The 16,168-nt window shown below is 38.0% G+C and overlaps 1 protein-coding gene across 1 annotated transcript in view; it reads left to right on the top strand.

The window, feature by feature from the left end:
- Positions 1-16,168, top strand: part of Nxph1 (neurexophilin 1) — a 312,972-nt gene that overhangs the window by 97,047 nt on the left and 199,757 nt on the right. The gene's annotated exons all lie outside the window — the stretch shown is intronic.

The following is a 16,168-nucleotide window of genomic DNA, read 5'->3' as shown; positions in this document are numbered from 1 at the left end:
CTGGCTAGCTCTGGAGGGCTGTGCAGCCTTCATCGAAAGCAAACTTTCATTGTACGGTGTAGGGGTCTGTAAAGTATTAGTTCATACAACTGAATATGATAATTAATTATATTGCTAATTGCTAAATGTCCCACAGGGAAATATCTAATTTGTTTTTTTATGTAGTTAATATTATTTTATTGAGTATGCATTATTGATTTTATAGACTAGCTAATTCTTTGAGAGATATGTTTATGAGCAACTGTAACTGCACAGGGGATGTTAGTGAGAGACTTAAAATTCAAGGCCTTATTTTATGATTGTTAATTTTATTCTATTGTTATTTAGATTAATTTCCTCCTAGGTTACAGAAAGCTAATTTTCCTACAGAAGCACTGGATATATTTGGGGAAGTTTGAATTACATGTTTTTTTTTTTATTTTAAGTTTAAAATTTCTCAGATCTTTTGTATACTGATTTACAGTAATGACCACTATCAGTAAAGATCTGATATAGAGTATTCATGTAATAGTTATTCCATGATTGGATAAATACTAAGTGCATGAGTTAAATGTAGATTGTGTTTCTGGATCTAGTTTTGGAGCCACATCAATTTCTCTAACTCCTTGCTTTTCACATTCCTTCTCATGGCTCTGGACATTAATTTCACTCCTTTTCTATTAGCTATACTTTTGCAGACTTGCAGGTCCTTGTCCAGAATATGAAGTATGAGAGAAAATAGGTTCCTGGTGCATTAAATACATAGGAAAGCTATTTCCATGCCTGTGAATCCTTATAGCATGGGTCTAGTATCCCAATACATCTCAGTGAGCATCCACTTTCAGCCTGGATCTTTCTTCCAGAGATACTAAGCCCTTGAAAGATGCATCCTCATGTAGGACTTGTAGTAGTCCATCTGCAGGGGTTGCATCAGAGGCAAACCTGATTCACTGCCCTTTCACACAGATCTGGCAGTTCCCTTTAGAAATCACAGCATGTTCTGTCCCTCTAATCCTTGTACAAATAAGCGACTGGTGCTCTAGAGATGTCAAAGTGTTTCAGCAAAGGTAAGACACAGGTGAAAGCATTATTTTTCTTGGAACTGTTCCTTGGGTGTTATGAGCCACCACAGCTTTTAATTCCTCTTCCTTGTGTAGTACCATTCTGGACTACTGTTATGATACCTCATCAGGGATTTCCTCACAGTAATTTCCCCAAAGACACTGCACAGAATTTCTCTACTAGTTGCAGTTCAGCAGAATCAGACCTCAGAGGCCCTCCTCTTTCATTAGTGCCTAGAGAAATAACCATCATGGGGTGGGAGAAGGCAAGGCCATTTGAAGTGGCAGCTTCCTATTGCCTAAAGGTTTCAGTTGGGGGTCATTGTCATCAGGAACCTGCCTTCTCACATGTACCAGTCTCAGCTTTCATTTTTTTGAATGTGTTCTGGGTCAGCAAGCCTCCTCCATGCATGCTGACTGGACAACAGGTAGAAGCCAGAAGGGGCTTAAAGAAGCTCAGATGGTCCTGAGTTACCCTCAGGGTCTTATCTTCAGCAGAATTACTGATATTCCAGCTGCAATATTTTGCCCTTTAGATTGTAATAACACAGCTCCTCACTAAAGGTGAGGGATAGGGAGGACAAGTCAGGCCTTCCCAGTCAGAAGGCAGGACCCATACCAAAGTTGAAACCAGGATTTAATTGTTTTGTAACTCCAGCAGAGATGTGTACTGGTGATACCTACCTTTGAAAGAGATTTCTCTTGGGGCCCTGAAATGGGCATATTTTTATGGCTCTGGCAAGGAATGAAATGGGTTTATTAGATTAATTGACACTGGCGGGTTCTTTGCTTGTCCATTCATTCAGACTCCAACTTGAAATAGTTTGGAAGACAGTCCCAGTCTTGAAAAGACCCAGCTATCATGACTTAATGTGGCAAAGGAATGATTCCAACTGCATCTTTTTTCTAGTGGGCTGTGAGCATTAGTCAGATTGACCCTGATCTCTTATTAATGACCCATAACATGTAACTGTCTTTCTACTTGACAATTTGTTGAGAACACATTCTTGGTGAAGAAGTTTCCCTCTTTAGACTAGTTTTTCTGCTTTGGTTTCGTCTGGTAGATGACAGAACTCACAAGAGTGGTTCTTTGACTCCGCTGCAGCCGCACAGTAACCGGTGGTGAAAATGGGAGAAGACGTGGTGTGGCGGGGTTTCATTTGTAGAGAACAAATGCAAAAGAAGGGAAGAAAAAAGGCTTCTCTTGCAAAGGTCTTCCCCTGAGAGAGAGGGTAGGGATCACGGCAGTGGCCAGCTCCAGTGGAACAGACTGTGGCCTTTCCCACAGTGCCTGGGCTGCCTGCTGCTGACAGATCTGTGGGGAATCTGAGCAGCCCATGCAGTCCAGGGCTCCAAGTTGGACATATTTCAGGAGAAGGCACTGGGATTTACAGGATTTTGGACTGAGGAAATGCTTTTGTTTTTCTAACAGCTTGTACCTCACAAGTAAACAACATGTACAGACACAGGATTTGTTTTAACACAAAATCCACACAGACAAAGAGCAAGGCAGCACTGTACTGGGTCTTCTTTGTTTAAGGCTCTTTATCTTAGAAGTTGCTTAATTTGCATCTGAAAAATATGCTCATTTATGTGGTGGTCTTTTCTCCCTTATTTTTTCTTTCAAGGAACAGCTCCAATTTACTATCCAGGTTTTACTTTAAAGGTTTTTTATTTTTTAATTGGAGAGTAGAAAGAGAGATCTCAGAAAAATTGTACATGCCTGCTTAATTTTTAACTTTTGTTTTGAAGTTGAGACATCTGCTTTTCTATCTCAGGTAGATCTTGAAAGGAGAGAAAAGCTTACTGAAGGAAGAGAGTCTGTTAGTGATATTTTTCCTCTTCCTTTTCCTTTTCCAAATCCTCTTCTTCTTCCCTTTCTTCTTACCCCTCCTCCTCCTTCCTCTTGTTGAGACAGGCTGTGGCTGGCCTGGGATTTACTCTGTAGACAGTCTAGCCTCAAACTCATAGAGATGTGCCTGCTTCTGCCTCCTGAGTGCTGGGCTTAAGGTCTTATGCCCCCTTGCCCAGCCTTGCTTAGATAACAAATGACAAATTTAGGAGATTATACCAGCACCTATTTTTTTTTTTAACCTCACAGATTCTGAAGTTCAGAACTTTAGCATGACATAACAATGTTTTATTTAGGATCTCACTAAACTAAAATCAAGGTGTCATCAAGGCTTCAGAACCCATCTGAGGTTCAGGGTCTGTTCTCTTCCCCAGAGAGTAGGGAGGAAGGTATACAGGCAGGAAGCATGGCATGAGCTAAAGTGTGGGCGTGGTATACATGGGACAGTAAAGAGAGATGTGATTAGGTTTGTATTTTAGAAAGAACAAAGAAATTAAGGAGACTAGGTAGGAGTTAGGATGGAGATTATCCATGAAGGGCAACATCACCAGCACAGTATAGTGGTTAGGTGTGAACTAAAAGATTAGATAGCCTGTGTTCAAATCTCATGCATATAATAAAGACAATAACAGTAATATTTAACTTACAGGACACTATGAAGATTAAATGAGCTAAGCCATGTCTTTCTTGTCTTGCAGTTGGTGTTCAATAAATCTTATAATTTGTATTATAATCTTCTCCTTTCCCCATAGTGGGCAAAAAAGCTTGGCTTCATGCATGTCAGGCTGGAAGTGCTTTGTATCGCATTTCCTTCCTTCCTCTCTACCAGCTAGTTGTGTGTGATCTTCTTTACTTTGTGTCACAATTTTGTCACTTTTAAAATGAAAATGATGCTAATTATGCTAATCATGTCAAAACTAAATTGATGATTTTAGAGCACTTTGAAATAATCACTGGTTATTTTTGAAATGTATCTGATGATGTAGAGAAAATAATCCTGATCGCTTTAGCTCATTCTTGACCAGAGTCACATTATAGTCATAAATATCTACATTCTATAATGACAGAAGTCCAGGAAACTCCTCTTGGCTCCATCATTCAGTATCACATACATGAAACCCACAATCATGAAGAGTATGTTGAGGATAGTCTTATAGCACAGAAGGGTAAGTGGCTGGCTGTGTGGAATTCTGAGTCAAAAAGCTAAGCCCTCATCCCTACAGTATGTAGCATAACTATACCTCAGCTATATTTTCTTTTCCAATGTTAATATTTATTTGTAATTTATTTATTATTTATTTATCTATTTGTATGTGCATGTGTGTATCTGTTCACATGCATTTGTATTTGGAGGTCAAGTTGTGGGAGTTTGTTCTGCCCTTCTACCATGTTTGTCTGGGAGACTGAACTCAGGTCATCAGGGCTGGTAGTAAGCATCTTTACCTGCTGGGCCATTTCTCTGGCCCCAATGTTAAGATTTAAAAAGCAACATGAAGCCAGGCGTGGTGGTGCATGCCTTTAATCCCAGCACTTGGGAGGCAGGGGCAGGCGGATCTTTGTGAGTTCAAGCCCAGCCTGGTCTATATGGTGAGTTCCAGGACAGCTGGGGCTACAGGGAGACCCTGTCTCAAAAACACCAAAACAAACAAACAAACAAACAAACAAACAAAAAGCAACATGAGAGAGTATAAAAAACATTCTTCACAGAGTATGAAATCTGAGTTCTAGTAAGATTTTAGGACTCATTAGGCATAAGTTATGCATCTCTTCTCCCCAAAGGAGGTTGGTCTGGGCTGTACATCTTTCTTTTTTTAAGGCCCCACAGTGAAGCCAAGTATGATGGTATGTACTTTAATCCCAGTATTTTGGAGGCTGAGGTAGGAGGATTGTGAATTCAAGGCCAGCCTTGGCTACACTGTGAGAACTTGTCTTCATAGAAAAAATAAATCTTAGGAACCAAGCTGCAGGGACTTTTGATCTAGTTTGTAAAATCGACAGACAACCATTTTGGCAGACAGCAGGTGCGCCCGGAGCTTACTGTGTGAAGGCAGGCAGCAGAGAGGGCTGCTATAGGGTTTCTGCAAGAACCAGTAGGAACATGCCTGGATGAGACCAGAGTGGAGGCATGAGGGAGGAGGTGAGTCAGCAGAGCAGATGGTCTCATGGAGAGGTGAACATAAAGGATGCCACGCAGGGCCTTGCCCGCGTTTCCAGCCCTGCTGACAGTCTCTGATTACAGGGAGAATCTATTCAGACATCTGGTTTGTACTATAAAGTTACCAGCCTGTTTCCTGAGCTGATTGAACTCTGTTGGTGAAAGCTTCATTTATAAATGAGGATAATACTAATTTATTTGTTTGAACGCAGGGGGTTAAGTTCTATAGCTTTCTAAGATTCAGTTAGTAATGAGGTAGAGCTATATTTATCCTGGTAGGTAGATGATCTGTTTTGTCTCCAAAGAAGATAATTTCATTAAAGATTATGCATATCAGAAAAACTAGAATGGGGATCAGAGGACATGTTCTTTGTCCTGTCTCTGGCATCAAACAGAGACGTTAACCCGAGTATTTTGTAACTCATCTGGTGTTATCCCTTATTGGTGTTGTAAAGATAGATGATTTCTGCCCAATAGTCGGTGTAAAGTACTATGTACTATGTTTCACTTAGTAAATGCCCATAAATACGAGCTGTTATTTTCTCAGCCCTGACGCAGTACCTGGGAAATTCAAAACAGTCAATAAATAGCTATTGAATGAATGCAGGAAATAAAAGGTACAGTGAAGTTCAAAATAAGTTAATCTACGAAGTATATAAAAATGTTATGCTCTACTTGTTGAATGAAGCAACAGCTTTTACACAAACAGCTACATCATAGAAATCTCTTCGGACTGTGAACATCTCTTCTTGCTTAAGTGAGGCAGAGGAATAATTGCTTGCCTATGACCTCATATCAAAGATGCCTTCACAGACTGCCCCATCTAAAACAGTAGTTTGCGCTTATCTTATCCTAATTTTCATTTTAGCACTTATTGCCTAAAATTATTTGTTTAATGTCTTACTTCACACTGAGGTCTCAGAAAGAAGATCCTTCACCTGATCTTTTCTTTTCTTGTTGCTCTAAACTACATAGATAGAACCATAAACAGCACATTATAAGCACACAAAAGATGGTGAGGTAGTAGCTTTTGGGGATGTTTTGGCTATGACAGTGACTTTGCTTATACCATCAAGTGCCTTTTAGTCAATATTACTTGAAATCTATAATGCAAGTATTAGAACAATAGAAGTAATTTTTCCATGTGGCTCCTCCTTATTACCTGTACTTAGGGTTGGGTATTCTTACCATGTCCTAGACACTTATACATAAACTTTTGTCTTCTTGGGGATGGTCAGGATAATTGCTTCCCAAATGGAGGTGCTTTTGTTCCCAGTAGCTACAAAGGTGTCTAAGTCAAGATCAACATCAGTGATTCTGCCTGTGCTCCATAAAAAATTAATAGCCATAAAAGTCAAATTGGCTTACTCACTAGCAAATGAACTTAACAACCTGCTTTAGCTTAGAGACTCTTAGTAACCAATATATAAAAAATACCAACCAGAGAAAGATATTTTCCAGCTTTAAAGGCTTTAAAAAACCATTTAATTCATTCTGGCACCCAGACTGAATGTAAACTAGCTGCAAAGCAGTATTGATGGGACAACACATGATATAATTAAATCTATGTATCAGTCCAACAAGTGTAAGACAAAAATCAATCACATGCAAGCAGACATGTTCAGGAAGGAAAGAAGGTAGAATTTTGATGCAATTCCATCCCCATATTGTGCCTTACTGGTCTCCTATCGGAGGAATTTTCTTACCTGTCATAGGATTATCTTGGTATTTTCTTATGGCTTGTTTCATACAGTGCTTTGAATACAAGTTTTAAGTTTAAATTGAAGTTAGGTGTTTCTGGAAAAATGAGAGAAAGTAAATTTCCCATGTAAATCATGATGCTCCAAAGAAGTGTGGTCTGTTATCTCCCTGAGAATTTGTCTAACTTGCTGTTTCTTTGGCTCTGTTCTATCTTAAGTCAATGACACTGATGGCAGTCCTAAATCATACTCTAAGCCCCACTATCATTTGCATCCCTGGGTGAGAATCCAGGATCCATTACTCAAAAATTCTATGACCTTGGGCAAGATAAAGAATTCCTTTTCGTTTGTAATTCTAGTTTATGGATGATAAAGTACTGTTCTTACTTTTTCATTTTAACCCTCTTTCTAGGATCGTATAGCAGTGATTGAGGTAATGTGCATGAAACATCAAGCTCAGAGCCTGGTGAATACAGCACGATTGCTGTCCAGCAGCTAATGCTTACTGAGTGCTTGTTGTTAGAGAGGCAGTACTCTCAGTGCTTTGTGTATAGTTACTCCTTCAAATTTCAAAGCAGTTCTGTTATGCTCATTTTATGCAGCTAAAAATGAAGAGTCACAGAGAACTCACAGAGAAATGAAGTAAGCTGTTTCTGGTCATGTAGGTGTGAAGTGGTAAAACCAACACAAGAATCCAAGTTTACATAACTCTAGATGCCACACACTTTACCCTTTGATATTCCTTATTTTCAATTGGAGCTCTCCTGCTGCTTTTATTTCCAGCTTTGCGTATCTGATTGCCATCAGTCCAACATTTTGTTGTTTTATTGAGACAGGGTCTCATACAGCCCAGGTCTCAAACTTTCTAGCCTTGAACTCCTGGTCCTCCAGCCTTTACCTCTCAACTAGTAGGATTCCTAGGCCTGTGCCACCATGCCTGGCTTTCAATTCAGCACTGAGATCCTTGTTCTGGTTAATCTGTTGTTCTTATAGCTCCTGGCACCAGTTCACCAGTTAGCATATGCACTCAAAAGTAAGAATTTGCTCCATGAAAATTGAGATGTGCAGATAATCTATTATTCCTCCTTTCTACCACCCCAGATGAACATTAAGTGATAAATGGGAAGATTTAGAATAGATTTTGGTTCAAAGGCATGTGCATCTTTAAAGATCATGGAGATGAAGAATTTTGAAAACCAAATCGATAATTTACTACTGTTTATGGCTCCATATAGCTAGCGGTGTTGTAGGTAATTGCTTATCAGACTTTTTGCTTTAAAATTATGCCACAAAGAACTTCTATTACTTATATATTCAGTAAAAATATTGATTCACACAGAAAAGCAAATTAATTGCAAATGATGCTCACACTGTTAGCCCCATGCTTCTTCAGCCCCTGTTCACCTAAGCATGCATCCTGGTCACCTCCATAGGACATGGCGAGAAAAGCTCATCAATATTTCAATGCCAAGAGGAGGAAGAGCAAATGGTGAGAGGGAATACTTAAAAACCCTCTCTGTGAGCTCTGTTAGAAGAATGCCTCAGTTCACTGACCTTGAAAATTAACCTAGGGTATCCAGAGGACTAAGCCCTGGAATAAACAAACAAGCAAGATAATTCATTTCTAATTTTGACCAAATGTTAACAACATATTGTGATACATGATGCCAAAACTTATTAAGTTTTATAAAAACAACATTAATCAAGCCATTGGAAACACATAAAATCAATAGGGGTGTTATTTTATAGATCAAACTATCACTTGATAGATGGAATTTCTTTACTGTTTGCTTATTTGTTTAGTTATCACTGGATATATGTAGAGGTCCTCAGAATAAATAATGGTGCCTCAAAGACAGTGCTTATGAAAATACCATGCCGTAGAAAGAAATGTAAGGGAAAAAGGTTTTAGTAGCCTTGGGGGAGGCATAAAAGACCCCCTGGAGACATTTTGTCTTGTGATAAAGTGATTCCTGAATTTTTGTTTTTCTTTTGGTCTTTTCGAGACAGGGTCTCCCTGTAGCCCCAGCTGTCCTGGAACTCACTATGTAGACCAAGGCTGGCCTTGAACTCACAGAGATCTGCCTGCCTCTGCCTCCCAAGTGCTGGAGTTAAAGGTGTGCACCACCACGCCTGACCAATTCCTGAATTTTTTAAGGGGCACAGTGAATCCGTTCACTACTATGTTGGAAACCTTTGTATATAAAGAAATTGTAGGCTATGTGCCACAACTCTACACCAATAATCCTCTCCCCACCTCACTAATGCATTGTTGCTTTGAACTGAGTTGCTTGGTAGCTAATGGGATAGCAAGCTCTGGAACTAAGGTATTTTATAATCTTTCATATAAAAGCATAGTGTCTAAAATGGAGAGAGATGTTATTGTCAGTGTCTGAGAAATTTGAGAAGAAAATCCTATTTATCTGTGTGAGCCAAAAAGAAATACCTTATAATAATGATTTCTTATGAAGTATAATACTCTAACATACTTGGAATGTTTGCAGATCTACTTTATCAGTCTGCTCCAGTTGCAGAAGCATGCTAGGTGGCACTTTCACCTGATTTAGTGAGGAAGCCAAGTACTTGCTCAAAGTTACTGGTAGCATAAACATATAATGGAGGTCATTGTGCCTACTAAAGTGGCCTTCTTTATACTTTGGATATCAAGCATTTTCCATTATGGCAAAAATATATCTTCAAAAAACAAAAGAAAATAAGCAAATTATAAATAAAAACCAAAACAAAGCAGCACCTACTGTGTGTTAGTTACAGCACCTAATTTGTGTTGTTTGTACAACATTTACTATTTCGATGAACCCAGAAGAATGAAAGGAAAGTGCAGTGTTCTAAAAGTCTGAGTAATTCACAGTTACTTTTCATTTTATTCAGATAAATAATTCAGATACAGCTAAGTTACAATAGGGATCAACACCGACATGAAATACCAATGATTACCTGATCAAATTCTGCAAATAGTAATAGTTCCATGTTTGATTTAGGTTGTTTTATGTCAAAAAAGGAATCAGTAAAATAACAAAGTTTAGAGACACAGATTGAAATCTTAGACTTCACTTAAAATTGTTGACAAAATTAGTATAAGAATTAGTATAAGCTCTTGGTGTATCCTGCTGACTGCCCTTGTCTATTAGTGGAAAAGAGTCTAGAAACTTCTCATGTGGGCTCGATGTGGATGTGTACTGTCATTGAGTGACTGGAATACAGCACTAGAAAAAAGAAAAAAGAAGCCCCTCACTTCACACCAAATAACTGTGCTTGGTCCTACCAGTACTTAGAGTATAGTGTAAGAAGATAGAAATTAGAAAATGAGAACAAAGCCTATCTATGCTATTGTAGGTGGTGGTAAGTACTAAAAAGAAACCTAGTGTGAGGAGGCAGCAACTAACTGCTGTTTTAGAGAAGATAGTTAAGAAATGTCTTCACATGGTGACATTTTAATAATAGATTTCAATCACTTTATGCTTACAGAGAAAAAGGCTAGGCCTTTCAAAGGTGGGGTATGAAAATACTGAAGCAGTACGTGATAGCAGAGCTGCATCACACCGATCTTTAATCTAACAGGCTGCCTGTCTGCTAGAAGCTTCTCCCTTCTTCTCATGTCCCATCCAACTTTCCCCTTGCCTGGATGATTCAGCTAACTTCTATTTAATCTTCAGGTCCCAATTTAGATGATCTCTTGCTCAGATAGGCATTTCTCTGTCAACTTTTCCTAAATCTCTCATGCTCCCATTTTGTAAATAGTCTTCATTTTGGTGATTATGTGCCACTATCAGGCTGCCTATTCAGTAGTGCTAAGTTCATGCTGCTTGTTTATTTTTGCATTCTCATCCTTCCATCACTGTAAATATGGAGCTTTAAATTAAGAGTTTATCTTCCAGTTGGGGGGTTAAATTTACATGTATAGGTGAATACAATATAGAACATTTGAAGTTAGGTTCTGATCACTTAAGGGACCGGTGATGGGTGATAGTAGTAAGATAGTTATATAAAACTTATTTTAGAATATTTGCTTTATGATTACATTGTAAAGACTGAACTAGCAACTTGCCTTTCCCTTATTGGTTGATTCTCTTATTGATCATTCTATTGAAAGTATCATGAGACATTATGATCATTGAGGTCAATAATGACACATTTTACTACTAGGTTGACTAGTCAACTACTAGTTAACTAGAGATGTTAATTGTACTTTTCCTGTCTAATTAAGAAAGCATTTTATAAGCTCAATTGAGATACAGACAGTAGGCCATTGGGATATTTGATAGAAAGGGAATGACTGTTCTACTTGGAGAGGAAGAGGTTTAGTTGGCTTACAGCTTGCAGTCCATTATCATGTCCACAGGCTAGTCTGATGGAGACAGATTTTTAATTGAAATTCTTCCTCAGAGATGACTCTGGTTTGTGTTGACAAAAACTAACTAGAACAGCGACATAATCTAATCCCCCCCCCTTTAAGACTCTCTAATTACTAGGTAGTAAATGTATTGTAAGAGTGAGGGATCCATGTTGAAGAAGAGGAACTATGTAGCAAGGTGACTTTGAGAGGAAAATATGATGACAGAATAGAGTGGTGGAAATGGAGACATGAATATTTTTGAAGTATATCTTCATGATGAAATTGAAAGGATTTGTTTACTGAATGAGATCTAGGTTCAGAAGTTAAAGATGTTTGATGAGGTCATTAGCTTTAAGAGCTACCACTCTGCTTTCTTAAACTGCTTGCAGTTTAAACAAAAGCATTAAATGAGAATCATTGCAGTTGGGTGCTCTCTATGTGATATGAGAAGCCCCCAACTAGTATTTTTTGGTGCCCTGGTCTCTTATTCTGAAAAATGAAGCAATTAGACGTGATCTGAAAATTTTTCTTCCAGGTTGAGAACTTTGTAAATAGTATTTTTTCTCTCTGAGATGGTTAAATTCAATACGTGTTGCGGTTTTTACATTGTAATTATTTCCAAAGGAATGCAATTTAGAAAAAGACCATTTAGTAGTAATCAGTTCAACTCATTCATGTAAAAGGTGAGGGAAATGAAACCAAGGTATGCCTCTGATTTACAAAGGAAACCACTCATGTTAACAATAATCATAGTAATAATAATAACCTGAAATTTCAAATTTAGATAAAGGGCGCAAAGTTGCTGTGATGCTTTATCTTTACTGTCACTTTGATTGGATTTGGAATCAACTAGGAGCCTTTGAGGCTCTGGGTGTGCCTGTGAGGATGTTTCTAGAGAGGTTAACAGAGGATGGAGATCTGCCGTAAATGTGCATGGCATCATCTCTTTGGTTGTTGTCTCTGGCTGAATTCAAAGGGAAATGAAGAAAGTGAGGCAAACACCAGCATTCATTTCTCTCTGCTTCCTAACTGTGGATACAGTGTGACAGGTAGCCTGATGTTCCTGCCACAATGTCTTCTCTGCCATGATAGATTATATTTTCAATGAGCCAAAGTAAACCCTTCCTCCTTTAAGCTGCTTTTGTGAGGCATTTTTATTGTAGCAATGAAACAAGTAACTAATAGATTTGCCTTGTTGGGTATAAATGTTCAGGAATAAGTGACTCACAATGATTATCATATTAGGCATCATATGTTTGTCTGAGGAAGTCTGAGTTGCAAGTGGTGGAACTGGTTCTCTCTCTTTTTTTTAAAAATTTTTGCAACTAGCAAAAGACTTCCATATCTTTTCTGGGTTTGCATTCCGATTTTCCTTCCTGTGAACAGAGCTGAATCATACTTCTTCATACAATGTGAAGATAATAACACATGGAGTCGTTATGAGCATATTTTAGGTGTAGGATTCATCCTGGGATTGAAATTAGGTTTGGTTACTGTTTGTGGAACATTGAACAAATTATTGATTACTTCTGGATCTCTCTTTCATCATCTGTAAAATGGCATAATAATGTATACCAACTTCAAAGAGATGCTGTGAGAATAGCAGATGTAATGTATATAAAGTGCTTGGCAGTGCTCATGGTATTCATAAAGTCAAAACAGTATCTGCCCAAATTGTTCTCCCTCATTCTCCACTTGCTAAGTGATAGACATTCTCCTCTGTAGTGTTACCTCCATATTGTTTACACAGAAGTTATCAGATGTACTCTTGGAAGAAGTTTTGAGTGCCACCAACCATGGCAGGCAGAGATATCAATTTAAGTGGTACCTTGGCAAACATTGTCAGAGCTCTCCAGCTTAAATGTCAGGAGGTGACAGCAATGCTGATAGCCCAGCCAGCAACCTCTGTAGGTTTGAACAGAAAGATGAAGGGATCTTTACAGACAGAGGTATCTTGGGAAGAGATGAAACTGATACATTTTTCAATGTATTTGAAGATCTGAAACGTAATACTGTGGGAACATTTAGAAAATATTAATCATAACTCACATAAATTTAAGTAAATGAGACACATTATTTAAAGAAAACATGGCAAATAAATCTCATCATTGTAAACAGCTTTTGGCTCAACAACAAGCAAAATTGCAGTCAAAATTATAAAAATAATAACTAGCTGAGTGATGAAAAATTGATACTTCATGCTACTGAAAAAATGGATATGTAGAAGGTAATGAATCAAGGATGGGGTGCTTAACTAAATACTCACCTAGAAGGACCAGTCCAAGAATACACATGATGCACACCAAAGAGCAATGTTTGTATTTAGAAGCACAGAGATAACTAGGAGGTTATCAAGTTAAAGGTGGTGAGAATTGAGAAACAGGACCTGGGAGTGAGGGTTTCTGTGCCCAGTCTTCTCATAAATACAGACTGACTTAAAATAGTAATTACTCTGATAATAAAACCAGGGAGATGATAAGTACCCATGTTTACACTTTTTTATCTTTCTTAAATGAGGTAACTATAAAGACCAGTAAAATATGTCTGAAGCTTTTCTTGTTAAAGTGCTTATTAGAATTTTATAGTAGTTGCAGAACTTTAATTCTATATAGTATGTATAAACTGACTATAAAATGAAGAATTGAGCAATAGAATTTTATATCATTTAGAAATAAACAAGATGTTTTTAGTGTTGGAAATAAAGGACATATCGAATGAACTGTCAATAAGCTTGTATTTGCAGTATCACCAAACAAGCCTTCGATAAAAATTAGGGTATAAATTTTTATAGAGAAATGCCAGGATAACTCATATAAACATTCTTCTATTATACACTAGGCATAAATGCTAAGTATTTCCCATCTTTGGTAACTCTTGAAAAATGACACCAAATATAATGAATTATAAATGTTTCTTTCCATTAGTGATTTTAATTAATGATATTTCTCCATTTGAGTGTGCAACAGAAAATATTTATATTTTATTTTAGATAATGTTTATTTCAGAAAAGGCTATTTTTATAGGTTCACTTGGTTTCTATTTTATGCTCTTTAGGAAAATATAATATCTTGTCACATATTAATTTTTCACACATTAGTATATTCTATAATTTTTCTTTTGAGATAGGGTTTCTCTGTATCTCCAGCTGGCCTGGAACTCTTTATGTAAACTAGGCTGGCCTCTATCTCACAGAGATACTCCTGCCTCTGCCTCCTGAATGTGGAGATTAAAGGCATGTGTCACCATGCCCAGCATATTCTATACTTAAAAACACGATGTATTAGTGATTTGGGGAAGAAGATGAGTGATGTTACAGTGTAGTCATACAACCACATGGGAAGTAATTTGAGTAATTAACTTATTTTTGGCTTGAATATTCAGAATATTTTTCCAATACCAGGTCAAGTTAGTGACATTTCTTTTCAAAATCTAAGGGAAGTAGTATAGAAGTGTGGTAATATTTCTTAGGATGATTTTCTTTCTTTCTTTCTTTTTATATATTTTTTTCCTAGGGACAAGCAGCCTCATGACTGCTAATTTTATTTTTCAATATTTTCTTATTTTTTAAATTTTTTATTGACCTTTTGTACATTTCATCCAACACTTCTTAATCAAATTAAACCCCACCTCCTTCATCCATTCCCTCCCCCCTCCCCCCAGCTGGACCACATGTATTCTGCCATACACGTTAAGTCCGATCCAGTCAAGCATTTGTAGCCAGATGTCCTTCAGTGCATATTAATCCACTGGAGTCTAGTCAGCCCATCTTGAGATCATAAATGAGGCATACTCTCCCTCATCCAGTAGTAATCAGTCTTCAATAGTTCCCATTCTAGGGCTGGCCCACCACCCATTTCTCTTGTTCCACTTTGGGCCCTCGTCTGATTGAGTTGGCATGGGTCCTGTGCTTGATGCCACCATTGCCACATGTTCCAGTGGCCTGAAATTTCCTGCTTCCCTATGTTCATGAATCAGCCCTGGCTCTTACAATCTTTCCACCCCCTCTTATGCAATGGTCCCTGAGTCATGGGTGGGTGAGGTTTAATATAAGAGTCCTATCCAGGGACATATACTCTTCAGTCTCCTATTCTTTAAAACTTGGCCAGTTGTGGCCTTCTGTGCGCATTGCACTTTGTTGTATAAGGAAGCTTCCCTGGTGAGAGTTGAGGGATGCACTAGTTTTCTCTCTATCCCCATTCTGCTATGTTCCATGAGCCTTAGATGTAGAGGTTCCACTGTAAATATGTCACCTAGGACTAGGCATCTCTCAGACATATATTCTCTGTGTCTGGCCAGTTGTGGGATTCTACAGCAATCTCCATTTTTTTTTTTCAAAAAGAAGCTTCTTTGATGAGTGCTGTATGGTACACTTGTCTGTAAATATAAAGATCCATATTTAGCATATGGTAGGAAATTTCATTTATCTAGGGATATGATAGAGATAGGGCTTTCTCTAGGATCTATGTCCTCTCCAGCCATGTCTATTTGGCCATGTTTACAATACCAACTATAAGTTCACTCACACTGAGAGAACTTTAGTCCAATTAGATAGCTATTGATTATCACCCCTCCCCGCCCCAGAAAACAGTGCCACTACTGCATCAATAGAGGTAGTTTGCTGTGCTGGTTGTTATGGTTATTAGGCTTTAGGGCTGTGTTGAACCATTCATTGATTTTCTTCCATCGCAGTTTGCAAATAACACAGATGATTGCCAGAGTTCTTGGTTATCTCTCAGAACTAGAAGATAAGATGCTACTCCTAAACACAGGACATACTTCAGATATAGGGCTTGGAGTAATGGAACAGGAACTGACCTGGAAGCTTTCTACCTGAAGTTTAGCCCTTTCTTTTATATATTTTTTTTATTTTGCTAGAGTTTCATACATGAGTATTGTATCTGCATTATTTCCACCCCTCCCAGTCCCCCTTTAGCTCTTATATCACCCCCAACTCCCTCTCAATTTCTTGTCATCCTCTTTGATTATTGTTATATTTACATACAACATACATTTGTAAATATGCATATATATTATTCATTGAGTCCATTTAATGGTGCTCATGTTTGT

This window comes from Nannospalax galili, unplaced genomic scaffold, assembly GCF_000622305.1.
Source record: "Nannospalax galili isolate Female #2095 unplaced genomic scaffold, S.galili_v1.0 scaffold62, whole genome shotgun sequence".
Taxonomy (NCBI): Eukaryota; Metazoa; Chordata; class Mammalia; order Rodentia; family Spalacidae; genus Nannospalax; species Nannospalax galili.
The sequence above is the reverse complement of the archived record's forward strand: the minus strand, read 5'-3'. Positions and strand labels throughout refer to the sequence as shown.